The sequence below is a fragment of the Phocoena phocoena genome, chromosome 7 (genome assembly GCF_963924675.1).
Source record: "Phocoena phocoena chromosome 7, mPhoPho1.1, whole genome shotgun sequence".
Taxonomy (NCBI): domain Eukaryota; kingdom Metazoa; phylum Chordata; class Mammalia; order Artiodactyla; family Phocoenidae; genus Phocoena; species Phocoena phocoena.
Window position 1 is genome coordinate 95,244,106 of NC_089225.1, and position 25,862 is coordinate 95,269,967.

A 25,862-nucleotide genomic window follows, 5' to 3' on the forward strand; every position below is an offset into this window, starting at 1 on the left:
ACACACGTGTACCATCACATGTACTTTTTAAATGTTAATATCATTGTGTATTTCAGGCCTTTTGAAAAATAAATAAAACATTAAAGGTACAGCTGAAGCCCCCTTCCCTCCTTACCTTCTCCTTTTTGGTAACCGCTCTCTTAAATATATGTATCCCACCTGCACAGGTTTTTATATTTTTAGTACATTTTTGTAGAAAACATTTATTATTATTTTGTGTGTTTGGTAACTTTAAAGATAAGTGGTATCATAATGTATGTAAGATTCTGGAGCTTGCTCTTTTTAAAATCAATGTTTATTTTCACTAATTTTGCATTTGCTCTTTTCATGCTTCTTTTTAAAATCCTCATTTTTTTCTCCTTCCCCGCCTTCAGTTGTATTAATATAGCGGTAGCTATTCTTCCCTCCTCCACCACCTTTTCTCCACTTGGCTTCTGGTTTAGAAGTTAGGTTGTATTTCTGCTGTTCTAATGGTCACTCATACATTTTTAATACACATACTTAATACGCACATTTTTTCTAAGATCTAAATTTGCTCATTATCTCTAGCACCCTCTCAAACAAGACAAGGATGTCAGTGTGTTCTAACTGCTTAGGACTCCCACCACCAACATTCTTTGGTGCTTGTTATCTAGCCTTACATCCCCACGTTTTTAATGCAAAATTTATTTTTACACTGTTAGTAATTAATGGACTTACTGAAATACTTTACAACTCTTCCTATCTTGTTTCCAATTCTTCCCTCTAATTTCACTTTTCTCCTTTTTGAACTACATACATGGGTCCATGAGTAGTAAATTTCCTTGTTCTTTATGTAGCTGAATGTGTCCTTGTTTTGCCCTCACAGTTGAATAATAATTTAGGTGGGTATGGAATTCTACGTTAACTTTTTTTCCTTAGTGCTTCGAAGATATTAACTCAGTTGTATAGAGGTCTCATGTGGCATGGCTGATGACCATTCTTTCATCAATCTTATTGTTATTCCTTTGTAGGTCAGCTTTTAGTATTTATTTCTCATGTTCTACGGTTTCACTACTGCATAAATAGATGTGATTTCACTTTTTTGTGTTCTGTTTGCACTTTATGTGAACTTTTAACCTAAGGATTCATGACTTTATTTCTCAAAATTTGTATCACTCTCTGTATTTTTCTTTTCCTGGAACTCCTAATCAGACATATGTTGTAGCTTCTCAATCCATTTTCCAAGCCTCTTAACTGTCTGTCATATGTTTGTATATGTATGTATAATTTCTCATTCTATCTGTATTTTGTTTATTTCCCTGAGTTTTATTTTTCCATTGTATTAGTCAATTTTCCAGAGAAACGGAATCAATAGCATGTAGATAGATAGGTAGATAAAGAGAGGTCATAAGGATTTGGTTCACACAATTATGGAGACTGGTAAATCCAAATCTGCAGTGTGAGCCAGCAGGCTTGAGACCCAGAAGAGCCAATGGTGCAGAGAAAGTCCAAGGGACAGTCTGCTGGAGAATTCCCTCTTACTTGGGAGAGGGTTGAACTTTTTCTTCTATGCAAGCCTTCAAGTGACTAGATAAGGCCCACCCATATTATAGGGGACAATTTGCTTTCCTCTACTGATTAAAATGTTAATCTCATTCAAAATCACTCTCACAGAAACATACAGAATACTTTCGACTAAATATCTGGACACCTCATGGCCCAGTCAAGTGGACACATGAAATTAACCATCACACCCATTTACATACTCTTTTCTTGACAGTACCTAGCTTACAGTTTTTTCCATTTGTTGAGTAATTTTCTTCAATATTATAAAATGCTATATTTTTAGTATCACAGTTTACTATTGTTTAAATATCATCTTACATGCATCTAATTTTTGCTTCTTTCCTTTCATCATTCTTTGTTTTTTTCTGATTGTTTTTACTATTCCTTTATCTCTTTGGCACTCCTAAACAGACTTACTTTTAAATCATTTCAGATTGTTCTATTATTTTAATTTAACCTGAGGTTATTTTTCTATTTTGTTAGGTACCTATCTTAATATTCCTCATGTATTTCAGAATTTTGGTTTACAGGTTCACCTTGTATGAACCCATTTCAGAACCAGGTTATATATGGGCAGCTTGGAATTTCCATCTTTGTGTGAAATTAGGGTTATTACAGATTTAATCTTCAATCCAGTTGGTGTCTTGACCCAGGTCTTAACTCAGTTCTGTCTTCTCCTGCTTCCCTAGGCATGTAGTTTTATATAAGCTATAGACTCAGGTTGCTGAATTTTCTCCAGCCTCTTTATGACTTGATAACCAAGGCAGAGATAAGGCTCTTTATACTCATTATTACACTAGCCGTATTGACTATGCAGCTGTCTCTGCCTGTTTTTTTGACCTGTGGCTTCACCAGGCTGGAGATTCAGCCACATCTACATGTCTTGATCACTGTGATGTGTCCAAGCAGAGTGAAGGCCTCAAGATGTGAACCAACAATACCATTCTGAATAAAATTCCCCCAATTCTATTGTTTTTCAAGCTTTATTGTTGCAGTTTTTCTAGTGTGTTTGCTCCATGTTCTCAGTATTCTCTGGAGCCTTATAATGAAAACAGAGCCTTTAATCACCTCCCCAACTTTTCCAGTCAAGTCCCCAACAAGAAACAGATGACATACTCAAATGGGGTAAATCAGGAGAGTTTAATAAAGGGACTACTTCCATGGGTGTGGTCAGAGTTAAGAAAAATCAGAAGGGTTTGGTGAAGCTCCCAAGACTAGCAACAGCAGGAACCCAATACCACCCTAGGCTTGAAGAAGCAAAGAGAAAGGAAGCTGTTAACAGAACTAGTAGAAAGTTAGAGCTGTAGCTACAGGAGAGAGCTGCTTGGCAAGAGTTGTGTCCTTTAATAGAGAATCATGGTCCACTGCCAAACCTTTGCCGGGCAAGGGAGCAGATACCCCAAACTCCTTCTCCCTGTCTCTGATCTCTTGTTGGTGCTTCCCATTGGCCAAACCCAACTGGAAGCCAGATCACAAGGGGCCCCTTAACATAGTCACAAAAGGTCAGCCTCTCAAGGCACACAGCAGGGAAGAAAAGGGTAAAGAGTGGATCTGGATGTGGTAAATAGAGAATTTACAAAATATTGCCTATCCCAAGACTACAGGTTTCTCAAGTCACCTCCATCTTAAAAATACCTAAATAAGTCTTCTTCCTTTTTCATGTATCCCTCTTTAGCTACTGCCTTTGTGCCCTTTTTCTTTCACAAGTCGTTTCTTGAAGGAGTTGTCTGAACGCAGTGTCTACAATTTATTCACATTCACTCTCAACCTTCTATAGTCCAGTTTATGACTTTATAAATCCTGAAATTTCTCTCAAAGAAATTACTGATTTCCTGCTGAATTATAAACTCAATCCAAACTTCTCAACTCTTAATGACTTCATTGAGGCACTTCTTTCCTAAAGTCCCCTCCCCTCTTGGTTTCTGTGTGACTACTTTCTCCCAGCCCTTCTTTTATGGGACTGAAATGGCAGCACGTAGGAGAAGCAGCTACCTGGGCTGAAGAAAAAGCATCTTTGTAAGATCTGAAGGCTCCAAGGCAGTGAGGCCAGCCATGGCTAGAGGTGTGGTGGAGGGGTGAGGGTGAAGAACACGTCCCAGCAGAAGAAACAGCATATGTGATGGCCATGACTTCTTTTTTGCCATCAGTAGCTACACAGTTGACCACCCAGCTCTACAATGTCCCTCTTCGGAATGAGAAAAGCTAAAGTGACCTTTAGTCACTTTAAAGTGAAGGAATGTAATTTTCCATAGCAAAGACATATAGTATCCAACAGAGGTATCTGTTATGTTTTGTTTTGTTTTGTTTTTTCTTTATTAGACTATCGTTGGTTTACAATGTTGTGTTTGTTTCAGGTGTACAGTAAAGTGAATCAGTTATACATATATCCACTCTTTTTCAGATTCTTTTCCCATATAGGCCATTACAGAGTATTGAGTAGAGTTCCCTGTGCTATACAGAGGTGTCTGTTTTTAAAAATACATAAATCCTAGCCTTCCATCAACACTCTGTTCATTTGATGTCACCTCTTCACCCAGACCACTTCTTCTTCCTTTCAGAGCCTCTGAAGCAGTATCAGCTGAGAGCACCCTGTCCCGTAGGACATCAAAACTGTGACATCCTAAGCAAAGACAGGGCAGTCAGTAAGTCCTGCAACCCCGTGTTGCCCCTTCATTCCTCTGACACCTGGGAGATGCAAGAAGAGAGAAGTAAGGTAGAAGATGTGCTGAAAACTGAGCAAGCAGGTGGAATTCAAAGTCCTCTTTTTTTCCAAATTAAAGAGACATATTCTCTGCTAGGGCTTCTAGGCCCTGATAGAGCAATAAGTCAAACACAAGCATTCATCTCCTTGCAAATGGGACCCACCTCCCCACTTTGGAGGTAGACAGAATACAGTTGAGAGGCCCAATGGAAAAGCTGAGTATGGATCAGCAGACCCACACAGGCCTTTGCCTCTAGATCCCCTTGCGTTCCCTCCCCGGGAGTGCTTGACAAATCTATGAGGCTGTCCAAGGAATGCAGCCATCTCAGTCATTCATTATCAAGGCTCAAAACCACCGGGCAGGAAGAGCAGACAGAGAGAGCTGGGTAGGATCTGTCTCCAGTGAGGTTTGGAAACAGGAGATGCCCCTGACTAGGCAGGCTGAATTGATGTGGTCTGGCCTAGGGGCAAGGGAATGGACAGAATGACCTTCACAGCTCGCGGCCCAGCCCGGTGGGTCTATGAAAAGAGACATTTGATTCATTCTCGGGCTCTACCCGAGTGACGCTGAAATATTCCTAGACAGTTGCCAGGAGAGTCAATGGTTGGTGAAACAAAGATCCAAGAGCCAAGATTCCGGGTATCAAGCCATTCCCTACAGCTCCCTTATGTGTTTTCCTTTGTCTGCTGATTCCTCTTCTCATAAACTGTAAGACCCCTGAGGGCAGAGGCTCTTTCCCCTTTCTGCCCCCTCCCGCCAAGCTGTTCTGTGTTGCCTTAAGAAGAAGAGTTACTGTCTGACCCAAGGTCATTTCTCTGAGTCGCAGCTTGTCAGCCACAGGACTATGGAGAGGATGAGCGGATCAGCAGTGGCAAAAATGATGAGGAATAAAGCCTGGGATTATGATGATTCCTCATTTACGGTCTTCCTATTTATATTCCACTCTGATGTCCACTAAAAAGAAAGGGGATTAGTAAAAAAAAAAAAAAAAAAAAAAAGACATCTTGCCATCCCAGACTCAGAAAATCAAATCTCTTACCTAGAAGAAAATATCATCAAATAAGAAGGTTAAGTGGGGACCCAAAATCTGGTCCCCACCCACATCTGGGCACGTTGGTACCCTGTTGAGGTAGCTCTGTGCAGACAGACAGATATGTTGGAGAGGTCGCTGGAATTAGTCAAGCAGGGAGAGTCAGAGAGAGAGAATCAAGAAAGCTCTCCCACAGGGTGAATTTTTGAATATGGATTTGTGGATGAGGGGGAAAGTCATAATAAGCAGAGGCCAAGATAGTTCTCTGCAGGTTGTTATGATGGGCAGTGAGTGGAATGCATGGAGGCTGAGGCATGCAGACAAGGACCAGGAAGCATTTTAGGAGAGCTTCAAATGGTGAGAGGTGGGCACATGGTGAAATTGGGCTGGGGAAGTAAGGGTGTGGAGAGAGGTAGCTCTTAGAGCTCACACTGAAGAGATTGGGTTTAATACAAGGGGACATGTGCAGCCAAGTTGAAAATCCACCCAAACATCTGTGGAGGCATGCAAGAAGTTATGGTTTCTCAAGGAGAATCATGGGGACTCTGTCTGAGGGTTTACAGTGCAGGCAGATCAAGGGGAGAAGGAGAAATGCTTTCTCAAAAGAGCTCAATCAGGCGGAGGTGGGATTAGCCGCCAGCAAGTGAGAGCATGCACCTCTAATCAAGATTTTAAAAGAGATCTCCCCAATCCTAGAAAAGGAACCAAAAAAAAAAAAATACCACTCTTTGGGTGGGAATGGATATAAAAAGCCTTGCTTTAACATCTGTAAGTTACATCTGATAACTCAAGTGTGTGGAAAAGAACACTGGGAAGGAAGGGGGTTAGAGGAAAGTCACTGCATGACATCTTTTATTGTAATGGGCACCTAAGACTAAGAGCTGGTGTGAGGGCTGGTCCTTGGTGTTTGATGGCTGCCCTATACCCACAGCACAGGCAACCCTTGGTATGGAACAGGCTCATTTCAAAATCCCATTTTCTCCAGTCTGCTTTAGTTCTACAAGCAACTTTTTGATGTCTATGTCAAGCCAGACACAGTTTTGGGTACTGGGAAGCACCAGGATGGATATATCTGCCCTAGAAGAGATGCTTGCATTCTAACAAGAAAAGTGGAAACCAAACAAGTAAACATACAAAAATAAGATCATTTCCACTGGTGTCAATTACTATGAAGGAAATAAAACATCTAGACTGAGCAGGGAAAGAAGTGGCCTTGCTAGGAGTGGCGGGCAGCATGGGGGTTGGGGGCATGGGCAAAGTCCTGACCAAGTAGGTGCTGTTTGTGCAGAGACTGGAATAGCACTAACTGAACAGCCAAAAGACATAAGGAGAGGCTTCCTGGAAGAAGAAGCAGGCTTCTCAAAGCCTTAACCTGAGGCTGGGATTTATAGAAAGCAAATTAATAAGATGATAGTCACTGCTAAGTGTTCAGTGTCCAAAGAGTGAAGGCTGTGTCTAAGATGTTACACATACAGATGGAAATGGAGGAGAGAAAAGTAAGACTGAATGCTTAAATGGGACTTAACAGTAGTCAAGATTGAGAGAGAGACAAAAAGAACAGGACAGCCGGTGAGCAGCATGTTTCCTGTGTGTGCAACTCTCCTAGTTAATTAGCTTGGGCTCGTGGGGCCTGTAAGAGTGTGGTCACCGAGCTCACGCTTGAATGCTGCTCTGGGGGACTGAATTCCAAGACCCTGATCACCAGCTGAATCTGTCTCCAGGAAAGCAGTTTAGAGGAGCGGAGAGAAAAACACAGGGAGCCAATGCCTGGGGCCTCCCCCTCTCCAAGGTGGTGATCACTGCCCATGCTTTCAAGGTCTGTTTTTCCAAAAGATGGTCAGAGCCTCAAGGCACATGGCTACACTCAGTGTGTGTCCACAATGTAGCATTGTGGCCATAAGGAAGAGAGCAGGCACTCTCTTCACACCCTCAACCACTATTATTTTAAATAAAAGAAATAGAAAGATGGCTGGCACTGAACACAACTCATTTCTAAGATTTCTGAGCTCCAGGCCTGGCTGTCCCACCGACTCTCCATATTTCTTTCCCCCTGTGCATTTTAGTTTACCGTATGTAAAGCTAGGAGACTGGAAGTTGATTTCTAAGGGCTCTTCCAGCTCTGGCAGTCTCATAAAATATAGAAGGTGCATTATTAGAGGAGCTACATGGGAACTCTTAGCAGCTACAGCATAACAACATCAAAAACCGAAAGGAGCAGGGAGATCAGATACGTTGGTTAGGAAAGTATTTGGCTGCAAGTAACATAATGTAACAACAATAGCTTAAGTTAAAAGGGGTTTATTTTTTCTCTTATAACAATGAGCTGAATTGTTCTAACACAAGGTCTATGCTGAGTAGGAAAGAAGTAAAGTTGGGCCAGAGGGGATTGGTTATCAACTAGTGTACTTGAGAGAACAAAGATATGTGATGCCATCCAAGACTCCACTCAAGTAGTAGAGCAAGAGCAAAGGAAAACAAGTTGTGGTCAATAGGGGAGTAAGTGGTTTCAATATCAGAGGAAGAGTTCTGAGAGATAAGAACACTCAGAGGGTGGTTTGAGAAGAGGTTGCTGAAGTGCAGTGAGAGGGACAGGGCACTAATGATTACTCTTCTGGGCCTTGATCCTTTCTCAGCACCCCCTGGAGACCCCACCTCCTGACTGGTCCCAGCACACCCCCTTTCTGCCTTACGCAATAAATCACATCTACAACAATAAGAAAGAAGAAGTGGGAAGTGGTGAGAACAAAGGAGCAAGGGTACCAGTAACAGCCTGCCCTGAATGTTGGGTACCCAGCTGGCAGATGTAAAGCTGAGAAGGAAAGCAGGCTGGCAGAATTGAATGTTGGTACCTCTCAGGGGGTGGCAAAATTATAACTGGTCTGGAAGCAAGAGTGAGGAACAGGGAGAATTCACCTCACTGTATGCAGGGACAACAAATAAGCAAACCCAGCTGCTCCCTTCCTGCCGAGGGCTTCTCTGTGCTCCAAGGACCAGTTTCATCCTGGCTATGAGAAGCTCTTCAGTGCCGGTCTGTCATGACTTGTCATGACTGCCATGCCATGATGGGATTCAATGGCCATTTCTCCTGCTTTTCTCTCTTCGGAGATCTTAACCGCCACTGTCTCTGTCACTCCAACTATTGAATGCCACCAATACCACAATTTTTTAGAGAGCTCCCAATAGGATAGCTTATTCTCAGCATTAGAGTACCCCTAAAATACGAGGACATAGAATATAAATTCCATGAACCTTCATAAATCATTAGCCCGCTGGAACAAAAGCATCATAAGGGCCAGATTTTGCTCTTTGCTCACTGCTGATTCTCAATAATAAGATCAAGGCCTGGTACATAGTAGGTGCCTAGTTAATATTTCTTGAGTGTTTTTTTTTTTATATTGGGGTATAGTTGATTAACAATGTTGTGTTAGTTTCAGGTGTACAGCAAAGTGATTCAGTTATAAATATACATGGATCCATTCTTTTTCAAATTCTTTTCCCATTTAGGTTGTTAACATAATATTGAGCAGAGTCCCCTGTGCTATACAGTAAGTCCTTGTTGGTTGAATATGAGCAGCTGTGTCAGAGTATATTTGTGTGTCACTCCAGTGTTACACCCCATAATATCCCTCCCTGTCAATAATCAATCATCCTGTCAAAGGCCAGTTACCTTGACCCTTTCCTGCCTCAGGTGAAGTTTCTATCCATTCAGGGTAAGGGGAGATCTCTTGCTCTTCATGGCCCCAATGTCCCAAGAACCTTACCATTTATAGAAGTTGTCCTGATTCTCCCAGAGCCCCACAGGTTCTCAGGGGCCCAGCATCCAGCATTCAAGCACAATGCTTCCCTCTGGGGCCTGGAAGACAGCCACACTTGCCCCCTGGAGGTCAGAATGGTTTCAGAGCCTTCCAGAAGCCAGCTCCTAAGTTATTCTCCAACCTCTTCCCTTCTGCCACTCACTTGTGCTTTGCACAAACACTTTGGTCATGACTTATTTTATGAGGCAGGAAGGGATCAAGGGAGGAGGGAGCCAAGGGTCTCAGGTCTCCAGTGACTGGGCAACCCAGAAGAAAGTGAAATCCAGGCAAATAAGCATCATCTCCTCCCAGCACTTCCACTTCCCCTTTTCCTCATGGAAACAAAGTGGATATGAGGTGAAACGTCTGCTTTGCTTTGAGTAGACTTCATTTGTCTTTTCTCTCTCTCCTCAGCTTTAACCCTCCCTCTACCATTGAGAAGCTATCGTGTCCTCCACACTTAATCCATCTCCCTGGGGATAACCAAGGTAGTCTCCCTGAGGGGTGTTCCCTTGTTTACAGACTACCTGGGGTGACTTGTCCCTCCTCCTCTCTTTGGCTACCGTGTGTCTGAACTGAGCTCGGAGAATTAAACAATGTCTGCCCACTTCATTCATTCAACAATTGTCTACTGGAAGCAAAGTACATGTCCAGCACTGTGCTAGCTGGAGACACATTGACAAACAGAATAGACGTAGTCTTTTGGGAGATTATATCCCTGGGCAAGGGACAGGGGGAGTAAACCCATAAATAAATGTCATCACAACCTGTGGTCGGTGCTTAATTAGGAAATAACTAGAGTTTTGTGAAAGATAATAATGGGGTCAAAGTCACGGAAGGTCAAGGGCAGTCATGGAAGGCCAAGAAGGTCACAAAAGGCTTTTCTGTAGAGAAGACATTTAAGCTGAGATATCGAAGATGACATGGAGATAGAAATAGTTGGAAAGAAAGAATTGAAGAGGACTTTGAGAAGAAAACATACAGAGAAACAACTTTAAGGGAATAAAAAGAGTTTGGAGTTTTCTAAGAATTGTATAAAAAATAAAAAATTATGTTGACATAAAACAGAGCATCTGGTTCTTGGTGAGTGAGGCAGTAGACAGTGACACAGTGAGATCAGAAGGCAGGCAGCCTGGAGAGGAGCTTAGATTTTATTCTAGGTGCACTGAGAAATCACTGAAGAGCTCTGAGGAAGGTCATGTGTACCTTGAGAGAAATCCCTGTATCATCTTTGAGTGACTCAGACATCCAACCCAGTGCCAGCCCTCAACCTCCATTCTCAATTCCCACCCTCACTCCCAGTTCCAGCGACCAGAGGGAGCTACTATCATGTTGAATTATTTCACAGATTCTTTATTCCTCTGATAGAGGCGATAAAGAGATACAGTTTAAATCAGTCCATTTGGCAACCTCTGAGAAACTGGAAAATTTGGTCAATGATCAACACTCAGCAAAAATGAGATTTTTGAATTATTGTTAGAAGCTTCAGTGATTCAGCCTCTCCCTGTTCCCCATGACTGTGAATAATCCCAAATTTGTTATAGGACCGTACAGGCCTTCTTAGGCCAGAGGATGTTTGCCAGATATTTCTACTCTGGGTGGTTACAAAATCAATATCTAATAACAACTCAGACCACTTGGGGTCAGAGGCTCATACTACACCCAAATATGCAGAGAAAGTGTGGATTCTTCATGTTTCTATAACCGATATGATTGTCCCCAGATGCCCACGTGTGTTGAGAAAAGAAAAAAGTAAATGTAATCCAATTGGGTCATTTCAGTCAAATGCAATAATTTAAACAATGCTTTTAAGTAAATTGCTCAGGTTCTCAAACTTTGACTTTTTTTTTATTGAAGTGTAGTTGGCTTACAATACTGTATTATTTTCAGGTGTACAGCACAGTGATTCAGTTATACAGATATATGTATATATCTGTATTCTTTTTTCTATTATTTTCCATTATAGTTTATTATAAGATATTGAATATAGTTCTCAGTGCTATACAATAAATCCTTGTTATTTATCTATTTTACATATGGTAGTGTGCATCTGTTAATCCCATACCCCCAATTTATCCCTCCACCCCCCTTCCTTTTTAGTAAGCATAAGTTTGTTTTCTATGTCTGCAAGTCTGTTTCTGTTTTATAAATAAGCTCATTTGTACTATAATTTAGATTTCACATATAAGTGATATCTTTGTCTTTCTCTGTCTGACTTATTTCACTTAGTATGATAATCTCTAGGTCCATCTCAGACTTTGACTTTGTTACTCTCCTGTCCTTTCCTTTCCCAGTATGGTCTTTATGCTTATGAGCATGACTTATTATGTCCAAAAATCAGTGGGAAGAGAAGAGGTTCTTGAATCCACATGGTGCCCCCTGAATCCTTGTTGACCATTGCTATAGAAAAGGACCTTTTAGGAAGATATTCTATCCTGGGAGATCTGCTGACTTTGGCTATTCAGGGCATTAGCTGGTAGAGCTCATGGTTTAATCTTTCAGCCCACAATCCCTCCCTGGTTGGCCTGGCCCTACCTGGGCTCCTGCTGTCTCTATGGATATTGTTGAGGTCTAGCTGGAACTTCCTCTGGTTTTGACTCAGGTGACGCATTCCATAGCTATAAGTCTCTTTAGCCCTGTTGCATAAATCCACTTCCATTCCCTCAGTAAGCTCCTTTTCATCCTCTTAGCCAATTTCTCATTCCCACTTGCAAGCCTGAAGGTTCACATCCTGCTCATGTTACATAGGAATCCAGGGCACCTTGAGAGAACAAAATCCAGGCTTTCTCTCTCCCAAACTGAGGGGCATCAACAGTTTGATTTTGTTGTGGCCACCCCCGGGTTGGTGCTTTTCAGGTGAGCCTCTCCAAGAGACAGGGGAGATGTTTTGCTGCCTTCAAACTTTATTATATCTAGATACTTGGGATGCCTAAATCCTTGCCCCACCTACCATCCCATCTCCTGCTCAGCATCTCCCTTCTCTTCTCTCTTTTTCTTCATTTCTTTTTCCCAGAGTCCCTTGAAGAGCAAACACAAGTGGTCATTTTCTATTCTATATATTCCTTCAATCCCAGTTACCTGTCTTAGAATCTTACAGGATTCTTTACTTGTGTTCCTCCCCTTGTATCATCATCTGTGGCATAAGTTTGAATAACGAGTGCAACCTAAAAACTGTATCTATTGGCTCTCGAGCCTTGAAGCATTTTCTTTTAAGTGGTGACAGACAACTTCTGTTCTTTCTCTGTAGGTCCAAATACATTATCAAGTCTAGAGGAAATAATATTTTGCAAATCTGGTTTATTGGTTTTCAATATTCATATAACCATTGAAAAAAAGTTTTTTTTAAGTCATATGACTACAAAATGACATGCAAATGCTAAAAATCTGCAAATTTTAGAAGGATGGTGTACTTGGCAAATGCTTGAAGGTAGGGAGGGTGGTCAGAGAAAGGTGGAAGGAAGTGACTGCATGCTGAATTCCTTGTACATTTGGGGGAAATGAAAATACATCCTAAATTTTTCAATGAAGAAATAGAGGTTTTCATAAATTGTTTAAAGTAATAAATATACCTAATGGAGGCGTTACTAGAAATAAGCTAAATTTCTCATCTATGACAGTATCAGAAGATGCTATTTAAGGCTAAAAGTTTAAAAAATAGAGGTAAAAGCATGTAATTTACATTTATGGAGATAGCCAGCAAAAGCTCTAAAAATAGAAAACACTCTAAATGTTTACCTTTGAGGAGTAGGACTGTGGGGGAAATTCGTTTTACTTTTCATTTCTCAATTTCTCTGAATGATTTATTCCCCACTGAGAACATCCTCAGGGAGAGGTAAAAATTGACACAGGTCCCAAAGATTGAAACCATAGGAGACAGGAAGTGGGTGCTATGGGGGCTGAGGTAGGCTGTCCTCAGACCCAGAGGATTGGTCTTGAGGAGTGTGCACTGCAGTGTTCTAAACGTTCTTGGAAAGTTGTTGCCCAACAACATTACACTTCAATTATTTTTACTATCCTCCACCTCAAGTCTCCTAACCACACAAAGAAACTCACCCAAATCCCCAAGCCACTTACCCAGACTCAAAATGCAAACATTTCCATGAGCTGAGACAGAGAGCGGTAAAAGAATATGTGTTTGCTATGTCCTTTCTTTCCAAATGCGTCCAAAGCACTTGTTTTCACTTGCACATTGAGTACCAAAAGGTTGGGCGGCCATTCCTTTCCTCTCTGGAGACTAGGAATTTTACTTTTAGCAAAGGTTTTAATTCCGTTAAAATTCCATTTCAACAAATTATGTAGGAGAACCCCGGTGTGTGTTGTAAATTTTGCATATGCAGCAAATTGTGATTTTTGGTTAACCAGCATCAGGGATAGAGCAGGATTTTTTAACCCGCTGACCATCTTCACTCATCTTCCCCACCCCAACCCCCTGCCTCTGGCAATCACAAATCTTATATCTAAGAGCAGGGTTTTTTTGTTTGTTTGGGGGGTTCTTTTTAGGTTCCACATATAAGTGAGATCATATGGTATTTGCCTTTCTCTGACTTATTTCACTTAGCATGATGTCCTCAATGTCCATCCATGTTGTCACAAATGGCAGGATGTCCTTCTTTTTATGACTGAATAGTATTCCATTTTGTGTGTATATATATATATATACATACCACATTTTCATTATCCATTCAACCATTGATGGACACTTAGATTGTTTCCATGGCTATTGTAAATAATGCTGTAACAAACATAAGGGTGTAGACATTTTTTTGAAACAGTGATATTGTTTTCTTCAGATAAATACCCAGAAATGGAATTGCTGGATCATATGGTAGCTCTATTTTTAATTTCTTGAGGAACCTCCATACTGTCTTCCATAGTGGCTGCACCAATTTACATTCCCACCAACAGTGTAGGAGGGTTCCCTCTTCTCCACTCTCTTGCCAACACTTGTTATTTGTTGTCTTTTTGGTAATAGCCATTCTGACAGGTATGAAGTGATATCTCATCGTGGTTTTGATTTGCATTTTGCTGATAATTAGTGAGTACTTTTCATGGCCATTTCTTTGTCTTTGGGACCTATTCAGGTCCTCTGTCCATTTTCTAACTGGTTTGTTTGTTTTTTCTATTGAGTTGTGTGAGTCCTTTATGCACTTTTGTTATTAACCCCTTATCAGATATATATTTGCAAACACAGTTCAGCTCTTTAACCACTACCAGTGATACTCAGTGATGAGCCCACACTAGTGGTCTTATAATGCCTACTGACCTTTGTTGCAGGCTTGGGAGCCATATAAAGGAAGAATAAACCATGGGCCTGACCTCCAACAAATTCATAGACTAGGACTAGAGCAAGGTTCCTCTTTATGATTTACTGTCACTGGAGCCCAAAAACCCAGCAATGGAGACTAATATCCTAAATAATGATATTTCTATGCAGTAAGAAAAACGCAACCAACCATTGTAAGACTGAGATATCTATAAGTGTGCTGAGAACAAATGATCTCCAAAATAAATGGTTAAATAAAAAATAGACTAAGTGCAAAATGGTAAATATAGTATGCTACCATTTGTGTATAAGAGGACTCGTACTCATTCACTTCTCCCAACCTCACTTCCAGACATATTCTCTCTCTCTCTGTGTACATATGTATATTGTCACAGAATAGACCTGAAAGGATTCACACACACACACACACACACACACACACACTCACATTTATCCTTTTATATCCTTTTTTAAACCATAGACATGAATTTCTTCTTCCTATTATTTATTTATTCTTTATTATTTCTATTAATATTGAGATCATTTAAAAATGACCCATGGGTAACAAGCATTGAGAGAACCAAGGAGTCTTGTAAGAACTTGAGGATTTCAGACACCTCCACAGGTTGAAACATCAAAAAAGGCCCCACAGAGGAGGCAAAGTATGCCTGGGTTTGGCAGGAGTGTCTGTAATAAGAACATGAGATCAGCTGCTCACTAAGGGAAGTCTTTAGGCTCCGACTAAAACTCTGGCACTTGAGGGCTAGTAAATTCAGACCAATCATAGCCTTCAGCATCATTACTGTGAGGGAAAGACCCCAGATTCAAGGCAGGACTAGAAGTGCCTGGTCAGCACCCATGACCCTCTGCCTGGGCAATCGATAAAGGGGAGAGGGTGTGGTTAGGGACTAAACCCCTTAGGAGGCAGTGTAATCAAATCCTACACTTTTCAGAATTACCACTGTTGGTTTGGACTTTTATGAGTTCCAATTCTTTTTTATTATTTTTCCAGCCTCTTTTTCATTCTCCTTTTGCTTTTGGTTTCACAACATACTTTGGCCTTCTCCCCATCTCTTTGAGCCAGTTCACTGTTTCTCAGGAGAAACTAAGGATCGATTGCTCTTTGGACATAAATACTGCTCATGGGGTTTCCTCACTTGATTACAAGTTCTATCCTGCTTCTACAGGAAGGGAGAAACACTACTCAGGCCCCCATTTTGAATGGGACCAGAAGCAGGTCCAGAACTCTGGGGTATTTTAGGGATCTACACTGTCTCCGAATGGAGGTACATCATCCATCCTCCAGGTCCTCATAGGTCATTTCTGGCCCAGAAGTAGTCAGGAGCATTGAACTTCCATGGCTAGACAGGGAACACTTTGATTCACTTATCTTAGGCTATATATAAGGAAGAGGAAAACCAGTGACTAAGCCAATGCCCAAGTATCTAGAAGTAGTTAGATCAAGACTAAAGCCCTACATCCAGTACAGAGCAGCCATCCCCTGAGCCCACTGCAGTGTCTAAGCCACCCCCGCCCCCATTTCCACTGGAGAAAGGCACTGTTAAATGGTCAGTGAGTCTTACAAAAGGAGGTTACGTGATGCTTAGCCATCAGTCATTCGCCGTTAAACTTCTATAAAGCAGGCTCACCCTTGATGCCAGAGCAGATCCATGGGAAAAGAGAGACAAACTAAACTGGAAGAAGCCTTAGGGATTATTTAGCTCAATGTCCTCATTTTACATTTAAGGAAACTGATTCCCAAGGCTACCATTGTAATGCAAAGCTAATTACTGGTGGGAACAGGTAAATTCCCTTCCACACGAGGATGTGTTAAATAGGATCAATTCACCTAAGCGAGCCAGTTTAGCCCTGGAACACTCAGGAAGGAGGGTCTTAGGACAGAACCAGGGATTTCAGAAAATATGAAGGTATTTTACCTGTTGGGAAGGATGAGGTGAAGAGGATAGGTGTTCCAGCTACTGATGTGTAACACACCACTCCAAAACTTAGTGGCTTATAATAACAATAACACTTATTTTGCTCCGAATCTGAAATGTGGACAGGTCTCAGTGAGGATAGCTCATCTGTGCTCCACTGCACATCAGGTGGGGCAGCTGGAAGGTTGGAATTATCTGAAGACTTTTTCACTCACTTGACTAACAGTTGAGGCTGACCGTCAGCTGGAACATCAGATGGGGCTGTGGCTAGAACCCTACATGTATCCTCCTGTGGCTTACTAAGAGCATGGAGTCTGGGTTCCTAGGGTGAGAGAGCCCAGGCGCAAAGCAAATCACTTTATATAGCCCAGGCATAGAAGTCACACAGCGTAACATATGCCATATTCATTGTCACTGCAGTCACAATGTCTGGCCCATCTTCAAGGGAAGGGGAATCGGGCTCCAATATAGAGGAAGGAATTGGAATGAGGACAAAGCCGACATGTCAGTCATCGGATGTGAACACTGAAACCTGAAAATGGGGGCAAGCGGGGATAGATGGAGAGAATACAAGACAGAGAGAGAGAGAGAGAGAGAGAGAGACAGTGGAGAAGAAGTAGAAAAGAGGACACAGAAAGAAAGAGAGGAGAGAGAGGGAAAGAGTGCGTGTGTGCCTGCACACGCATGCATGAGTGTGTGTGTGTGTAGGTGGATGACATACAGGGAGAGAGAGAGAGATGGAGAGAAAAGAGATAGGGAGAGAGAAAGATGAGAGAAGAGAAAGAAAGAGTGCATGTGTGTGTGTGTGTGTGTGTGTGTGTGTGTGTGTGTGTAAAAGGATGACAAAGAGAGAGAAGAGGAAGGGAAAAAGAAAAAAAAGTTGACACTTGAAAAGCCTTTCCTTATGTTGAGGCCACAGTAAATCAGACAATAATGAAATTCTGTACAGATTAAATGCCCGACAGAAAACTTGGAAGCAAAAGAGGAATTATATCACAAAACCTCAGTGTCATGTAAATCTCACTGAACAGGGAAATCAAAATGTTTGCAACAATTACATTCTTCTTATAACAAAATTGGTTCTGAAAATGGAAAAAAGAAGAATGGAAACACTTCTACAAATGATTAAAGGGAGAGCGGGGATCGTGGTGGGGGGAGGGGGAGCTGGGAAAGGAGGGAGGGGTGTGTTGGCAGCGATAAATATAGAACCATAATTTAAGAGACAGTAGGAAACGCTTTGTGTGTATTAATTGGAAATGCATTCTAGAGGATGCAGTTTGTTCACCATGAATATTGTGACCTTGGGTTCCTTGAGGGAATGTGGGCTCCACCCTGTCCCCATGGTGAAGGGAAGAAGAAAGAAACCATGTCATTCAATGGATGAAAGAGGCTCCAGTTTATATGGTGGAAGGAACCATTTGTTTTGTTTTGTTTTTGTTTTCCTGTTTCATTCTTTGGATTAAAGAGAGAAACACTGTGGGACTGCAGCAAAGCCATCTTGTTTGCCAAGGAAATAGTCTCAGAGATGGGATGGTTTGAGAACAGCCTCACCCCATGTTAGAGTGACAAGATGGATTCTCTTTTCTGCTCTTGGTGGCCAAAGATCCTGGTTAATCAAATGAGCATTTGGCCCAAGGGAAATGGAAATGTTGGGAACTGGCTTTGGGAAGAAGATTCCTCCTGCTTATCAGGGCCAGTTTCTCTTTCTCCGGGGACCTGGCGTTGGCGGTGACGGCGGTTCCTGGCTCTGTGTCTCAGAACAGAAAAGAATGGGTCAGACTGGCTCTGGTAAACTGCAGAGTGGAGGTCTGTTATGCATCTGGGCTGAAACCGTTGGCTTTTGAATGAGAAAAATGGTAAAGGATAACCCTTCAATAAATTTCCACCAACTAACTTGCACTTCATCACTTGGTTTTCAGATCTCCCTCCACTTCCATCCCTTCTCACACATCTTGCAACACAACTAGAGCATTTTAGAGCTTAAACCTCAAAGATGAGCTGGGGTTGTGATGCCCAAGTGATAGTTGTACCCCAGATGCAAGGGAGGGACATGGAGAGCACAGCATAAAGCTGATAAAAACCCAGGCTCCCAAGTCATCCCAGACCCACCTAATCAGAATCTCTGGGAGTGGTGGGACCAGGAAATCTGCATTTGTAACAAGCTTCCAAATAAGCCTCACGTGGTTAGCCCAGCCCCCAGTCTCCACACAAGCACTTGAGGGCCATTGAACACCAAATCCCTTATTATAACTATGTAAACTGAGACTCAGAGAGGGAGGTCACTGACAAAGGCCACATACATCTGGGACTAGAACGCAAGTATATCACTTCTCAGCCCAGAACCTTGACACTACCTGCAAGCTCCTTCAAAGCATGAGTAAAACCTGAATCTTGTTCACCACCTATGTCAGGCCTATGCCTGTCTCTAGGTATGCCACATTTGTGATAGCCGTAATGATGGTGATGATGATATGATGGCAGTAATCATGTTAGCTAATACTTACACAATATTTACTATGTATTTGACCCTGTAGAATAATCTATTTAATCCTCAAAACAATCCCATGAGGTCAGCACTATAATTTGCCCATTTTACAGCTTGGAGAATTGAGGCACAGAAAGGTCAGGGAAGTTTTGCAAGACCACACAGGTAGGAGAAGGTAGGACTGGGATTCAAGCTCAGGACTGGCAGAAGACAGGAAGTACCAACTTCCTCAACACATTCTCACATGCATTTTAGCACCTCTCCTTTTGGTCATACCATATCATTATAAATTACCTCTCTTGGTCTCAACTCCCCCCTTTACTGCCCTCCCTACCTGCTTATAGGTACCACAGAGGATGGCAGCACGATCCTGGGATGAAGGAGAAACACTCAACAGGAACCCTATGCCAGGAGGGTCTTTTAGGAGTGGGCCTGCGGGCCAGGCATACAGCCAACTATTGTCATGCCTTCTTTCCGCCTCCCCCAGGTGCTACAAAATTGAAAACAGGACTCAGATGAGGATCAAAGTAAGCAATAGCTTTGTTTCCCTGCCCCCAGATAGAGGGGTTCTGGTTTACTATGCTTGATTTACTCTAGTTTACTCTGTTTACTATGTTGGAGGACATGACTCAAACCTTCTTTGATTCCAAAAGTTCTACAGGAAACTTCCTTTCCACCACCATCCCCACCCCCCATAATACAGATACAAGGATCTATCTTGCAAAAAGTAAAGAAGGCAGAACAAACTCTGAGCCAGTTATTATGAGAGAAGAGCCACCAAAACCAATGACCCTGGACATGATCTCACCAATCAGATGAGTCATTCTTCCTCCTTGCTTGTTGGAAGCTGGAGCAGGCAGTAGGTAAGGGTTATAGGGGGAGGAGTCAGCAGTGTTTCTCCAGTTCTATTCCCTCCAGGGTGATGTAACAGAAGTCCCTCCTCCTCTACAGAAGTACACAGAGTCAAATAATGGGTGCTGTCTACTAATCCCAGGCCTTGTCTCTGATCTACTGCAGGACTGTCTATGTACTAATTATCCCTCAAGTGAAGAGGGTCTTTGAACTCTATTTCCCTAGTGGAGCTGATTTTTCTTGAGTCATTCATACTCCCTTCCATTCCCTTCTGTGACCAAGGGAAATTTGAACCATAGAATAAACCCAAGCCTATGACCCAGGCATGAAAGCAATGCCTTTGAGCACATATAGATCACTTAACTCAATACTGTTCCATTGCCTTTGACCAAAATGGAGAGTTCAGCAGAAAGCATCAACCCAGTATGATATGACATGATCTTGGTTTTCCTCACTTGTTCAAAATAAGAGCAAATACCCTTGAGTGGAAAGAGAAGCAGGACAGGGAGATTTTAGAAGTGTCTTAGGGAACACTGAGAATCATCACTACCGCTTGAGGCCAGAACTCAGTCCGTGGAAGGCGCTGCTTATCTCTAGGGATGCCACATCTGCTTTCCTGCAGCATCTCAGCAGGAAGCTCTTAGCTTATGATCCGCCTCCACAGCCTCCTGGGAAAGCTGGATCATGAGCATTTGGGATCATTTCATATTTCATAAATGGGCTTAGCTCATACTCATGAGGTCAACTGGAAGGCCTACTGGATTTGATTATGCTGGAAAGCGAGGCAGCCAGAAACAACTCACATGGAGCAAGAGAGAAGCAGCCTGGAGAGAGCAAGCAAGCAAAAAGGAGATTTGATGAGATGTGAGTCATGATACTCAGAATGAGGGGCTAAAACCAGGCAGCACCCCAAGGAGACAAAATAGCAATCCTTGAGCCAAACAGAATCTAAAGGAGATTCTGGTCCCAATCCATCCCCGGGAAGGCTTTGAGAAGCTAGTTGGGTTTATACCACATTGATGAGTGCAAAATAAGCCATGTAAAATGGCACATACCCCTGTGTCCCGATCCTAAAAAAAAATCGTGGTAAAGCTACAAAAGAGATCAATAGAGTTGATATCTTTCTCTTATGTTACTTGTTCTGAGTTCTGTGTCTATAGAATGAGGCTCACAGATTTCATCCCAAGTTGACTCAGGGAAGATTTTCTTGGGACAAACAACAAGAATCCATGTGAAAGCATGGAGGAGCGACACTGACAAAAAGTCACAGAGATAAAATAAATGAGGAAGTGATGAGCTTAAATTCTCTATGACAACATAGATTCATGGAACAATGGAAGGAACATGATGACCAAACCAACACCGGCCAGTAAGACAGGTAAGGATTGGGTTTTTATTAATCCCGTGGAAAAGACTACTCATTATTCTCCAATATCTCTTCTCTCTTTCTTTCTTTCTTAATAAGATTTTTAGCAAGATTTTTAGCAATATTGCTACTCATAATAAAGATTAATTTTCCAGACCCTTTTGCAATGTGTGGCCAAGGGGCTAACTTCTTGGTGGTGGGATATAAACTCAAGTGTCATGTAGCAGCCCCTGGGAACCTCCCTTAGAAGTCAGGCATGCCCCCTCAATCCCTTCTTTATCCTCCCTTTTTCCGTGTGTTGCCTTAAATATAGAGAGTACCATCTTGGCCATGATGGCAAGAGCCACATCCCAGGGACAGTGAAGTGATGAGCTCAGTGGAGGCTTAGTCCTCAAGAATGTTATGGAGCAGAATTATCACACTGGTCCTAAACGGCTTACCTTCAAACCTTTTGTTTATTCTTCAAGCAAGACAGCCTATACCCTGAAATGGGTGACTGTATATTTAGGACCAGGTTTTGGCTGCAAGTGGCAAAAAACCTAAACTGTCATGTAAACGGTTTATTTCTCTCTCACATAAACCAAAGTCCACCTCCTGTATTTTAAATCATTTTCTTCTTTCTCTAAAAATAAAGATCATGATCAGGTAACATAGTCAAACCTCTTTTCTCAGAAGTAAATTATCCCAATTCAATCACTCCTCTTCAACTGTAGGCTTCCTTTCACCCTTGGGTCTCTGCATTGTCCCCTCAATATCTGCCTTCCCACTCCTTCCCATATCCTTTTTGAGTTTAGGAGTGTAGAAGATTCCAGTCAGAGGCTAAAAGCGCCTTAAGTCAAAGCAAAGCTCCAGGAAATCCATAGAATCAGACAGATGACTTGAATGTAGGACCAGCAAGCCAGCAGAGGGGCAGACTGGATTCAACCCAGCTCAGTGCTCAGCATCCTGGACATGACCCTGGAGGCAAGGCAGCCCCAAGGAGAGAGAGAGAGAGGGAGTGGGGCTCCTGCACATGAAAGCCCACACGCTTGAGCAGCCCTGCAGGCTGGAGGCCAAGATGCACGCCACCCTCAGCTGCCTCCCAACCCTGATGACTTGGGATCCCCGAACCCCCTGTGCTTTTTCATTACCCGACCCAAAGACCTTTGAGGCAAATAAAGTTCTCCATGTAGGGTGAAGTTATTGAAGCGAAAAATAATAAACTTTCATGAGTATGTTTCAATTTTCACTTTTGTTTATGGCCAAAGGTGTTTTTTATTTTAATAATCGCTGCTGGAACCAGGGCAAGCCACATGCTGCTAAGTTTTTAAAGAGAAGGGGAGGGAGGAGAGAGAGAGAGTGAGTGTGAGCGTCTGTGCTCAGCTGTAAATTTCCCAACAGCTCAACTCTAATCCTCCTAGTTTTCAATCCCACCCTTAAAACCGTAATGATAGCAAAAGGGGTAAAATATTATCTGGACCATGCTCTGTTGACAGCTTGCCCTGGCCTCACTTTAGTCACGACAAGCAATTTTAATGTGTGTGTCTGTGTGTGTGTGTGCGCGCGCACGTGCATGTGTGCTTTAGGAGAGAAACATCAGTGTTCTTTGGTCCCATTTCATAATGGAGAGTGTGTAAAAGGGAAGGAATTTGGAGGAACCAGACTCCTTCCAGTTGGACGTCAACTTGATCGTTGTTTTCAGCTCACTTCTTTTATCTGGCAGAGTTTCTGTTTGCTTTTAAATGTCAGAAAAGGTTAAGAAGCCTTTGAAATCTGCAAGAGATTTCCTAGACTTCTGGGGAGGATGCCTACCCTATAATAGCAGAAATTGATTACCCCTCCCCACCTTTGAAATTGCTTTTTAGAAAGAACATATCTGAGGAACCGAATGAAAGACAAAGGATTAAAGTAAATGTTTGTTCGTGGATCTGACTATTTTACTGCAGAATGAGTGAACCTAGAGATATTCAGATGCTATATTTCTTTCTGTCTTTTTCATCTGTCCTGGCTCACATTTTCCCAAATCATGTAGATTCGAGAGAAAATATTGTGACTAGGAGAGTATTAATATACTTTCTCCTTGGCCGTAACTCTGAAGCCTGCACCAATAAAAAAGGACTTAGGGCCCCACGTGACCGTGGAACCACACACCCCCCCCCCCCGCCCCAAGTCTAGAAGGAGCTCCTTTTAGCATCATAGCTGCTTAATAAAGACAAGAGAACTGACTGAGTGGCCACCAGCCCTGCAAATCTTAGTAGGCTTTCGTATGCAGTGTATGCCACCTTGCAAACCGCCATCAGGGTACACGGGAAATCGACCCATGTGAAGGGATAATAACAAAATGTATAGTTTGAGGTGCTATCTGATGTGCTTACATTCAATCCTTCCAAGAATCCTGCACCTTCCCCAGAGCAGAGACAAAGTTTAGGGGCTCACAGAGGACCAAAGCCCATCCAGACCTCAGGCCATTTATCCACATGGGTGTCTGCAGACATACCCTTTGAGCACTTGGTCACCCATCAATCCAAGCAGATTTGCTAACATAGGTCCCATTCTGCTGTCTCTGTGCCATGCTGAGGCTCGGAAAAAGCAGGAAGTCACCTTCTGCTGAGACTCACAATATACACATTCCTAACCTGAGGTCCTGTCTCGGAAGCAAGGCCTCTCTTTCCTGTACGACCAAAGGTAAAATCTCATCATTATCTCATCCATTTTCTTCTCTACTTCTGCCTGGGGTGGGGGGTGGGTATTTTCTAGTAATGGTTCCCCCAGGCATTTTTACTGTGCTTTGAGTCCTCTCTATTTCCCTGAGATAGTGGGCTTTATAACTATGTATGGTGATGGATAACTAGACTTATCATGGTGATCATTTGTCAGTGTATACAAATATCAAATCGCTATGTGCACACCTGAAACAAATATAATGTTACATGTCAATTATACCTCAAGTTTTTTAAAAAAAACTGGAGCTACAGATAGTTTGTTTATGTTCTCTGGCACTACCTAGGCCTTACCTTGCCCCAAAAACATTCTACTAGGTAGAAAAAGGTGTGTGTGTGCATGTGTGTGTGCGTGTGTGTTCCCACTCACACGAGCACATGTGGCACATAGGTGCAGGTGGATGGATGGAGTAAACTATTGGAGGGAAAAATTCAGTTAACATCTTGACACGTTCCTACTATGTTTATAAATTGTATCCCCCAAAGTTGCTATACTCTTAGCATTAATAGAATAGCTGTAGAAAATTGTCATTTTCAGCTCTTAGAAAACAATTAGATAAACTGAGTGATATAGATGCTTAATTTCTCTGAAATTGCTCCTGCTGAGTTCTGACTCATCCATGAGTTTAGTAAACTGGAGTAGAACTGGAGTTGGAAGGACCCTTGACTGTCTCATGTGAGCCCCCAGGAGGGCATTGAAGAGACATGTCCTGAAGTGACCTCCGGAGCACCGCCCACGGGACTTCCCAGCCCTCTGCTCTGGAGGCCAAGCCACATCACTGTCCCAGGAGTAGGTGGTGGTGTGCACGGGCCAGGTGGTCAACATCAAGAGCAGCGGGAGGAGGGTGTGGTGGTGCTGTGACACTCAGCAGTCACCAGTTTTCCAAACACCAAGTCCCATCCCAGAGCAATAGAGCTAATCTCGCAACTTGGAATCTGGAAAGGGAAAGGCACGAGTCAGACTAGCCTCACAAAGCCACAAGGTGCCAATTTCCACCTCATCCTCCAGGCCTCGGATCACTCAGGCTAACCACTACTGCCAGCCCCAGGCCTCCTCCCACCCCCTTAGTCCCAGCACTATCCAAGACTCCTACTAGAACGTGCAGAACAACAGGCCAAAGCTGTGGGGTGAGGGCTGCACTGGGTACCACGTAATTTATATCTCTAGGCAGAGCAAGCCTTTGTAAAGTGTTGAGTCCCCTTAAATCTAAATGTCTCCAGCTCTATTCTACTGTTATCCTTGCCCTACTCCATTTCTTGGCATCCCTCCTCCCCATAAGGTCAGAACATTCCTGCTCGCATCACTTCCAGAAGATAGCTGTCGATAAGCAGAAGCTGAACTTGAAGTTTTAAGGTCTACACTGGAGCCCAGGCCCTGTCAATAGCTGGATGATTCTGGGAAGCTCGGTACTCGGCACATGCGAGACCTCTAATAAATGTCTGTGCCTCTGAATCCATCAGGGTCTCAGAAAGATTCTGTTATCAGTAACTCGTACCTCAACCACTTTATTTGTTCTAAAGTGTGGCTCCCAACTTTTTATAAGTGTGAATATCATTTTTTAAAGCCAAGAAATTTCATAAACCATTAATATCTATTGATTGAGAATACCTCAGAACCCAAAGCTATATAAATTCAGCACTCCTCTGAATACGAGTTGCGTTGTTAATCACAACTGCAGCTACTCGATTAAAAATCATAGTACACATACGTGCAGAGTTTACCATCCATTCAGTCAATGACAATTTTTTGTTTAAAATGCAGATTCCTGGACCCACTCCCAGAAACTCTAATTCAGTGGTTTTGGAAGTAGTGTCGTGGAATCGGATTTTAACGCTCAGTGGGCTTTTTAAATGGTGGTCGTTCCCTGACCACTCTTGAGAAATACTATACCAGGGGGACTTACACTTGAATTATCTGTCTACCTACTGTGTAGACAGATAATTTCTAATTATCAGCTCTTCCTAATTTAACTAAACAGCTGTCGTTCGATTTGGTATTAGCTTTGCTCATCATCTATCCTTCACGTTTTCTGAAGTCTATGAAGGTAACCATGGGAAATATTGGCTTGATGGCTTGGTCATCAGATCGGGGAGGTTCTAAATGATTGACTTTAGTGCCTTGTGAGTGTCCTCCATTAAAGTATCATGATTTCCAATTGTCTGTCTTTCACAGTAAACACTCAAGGCCTGCGATCTTGATTTCTAGC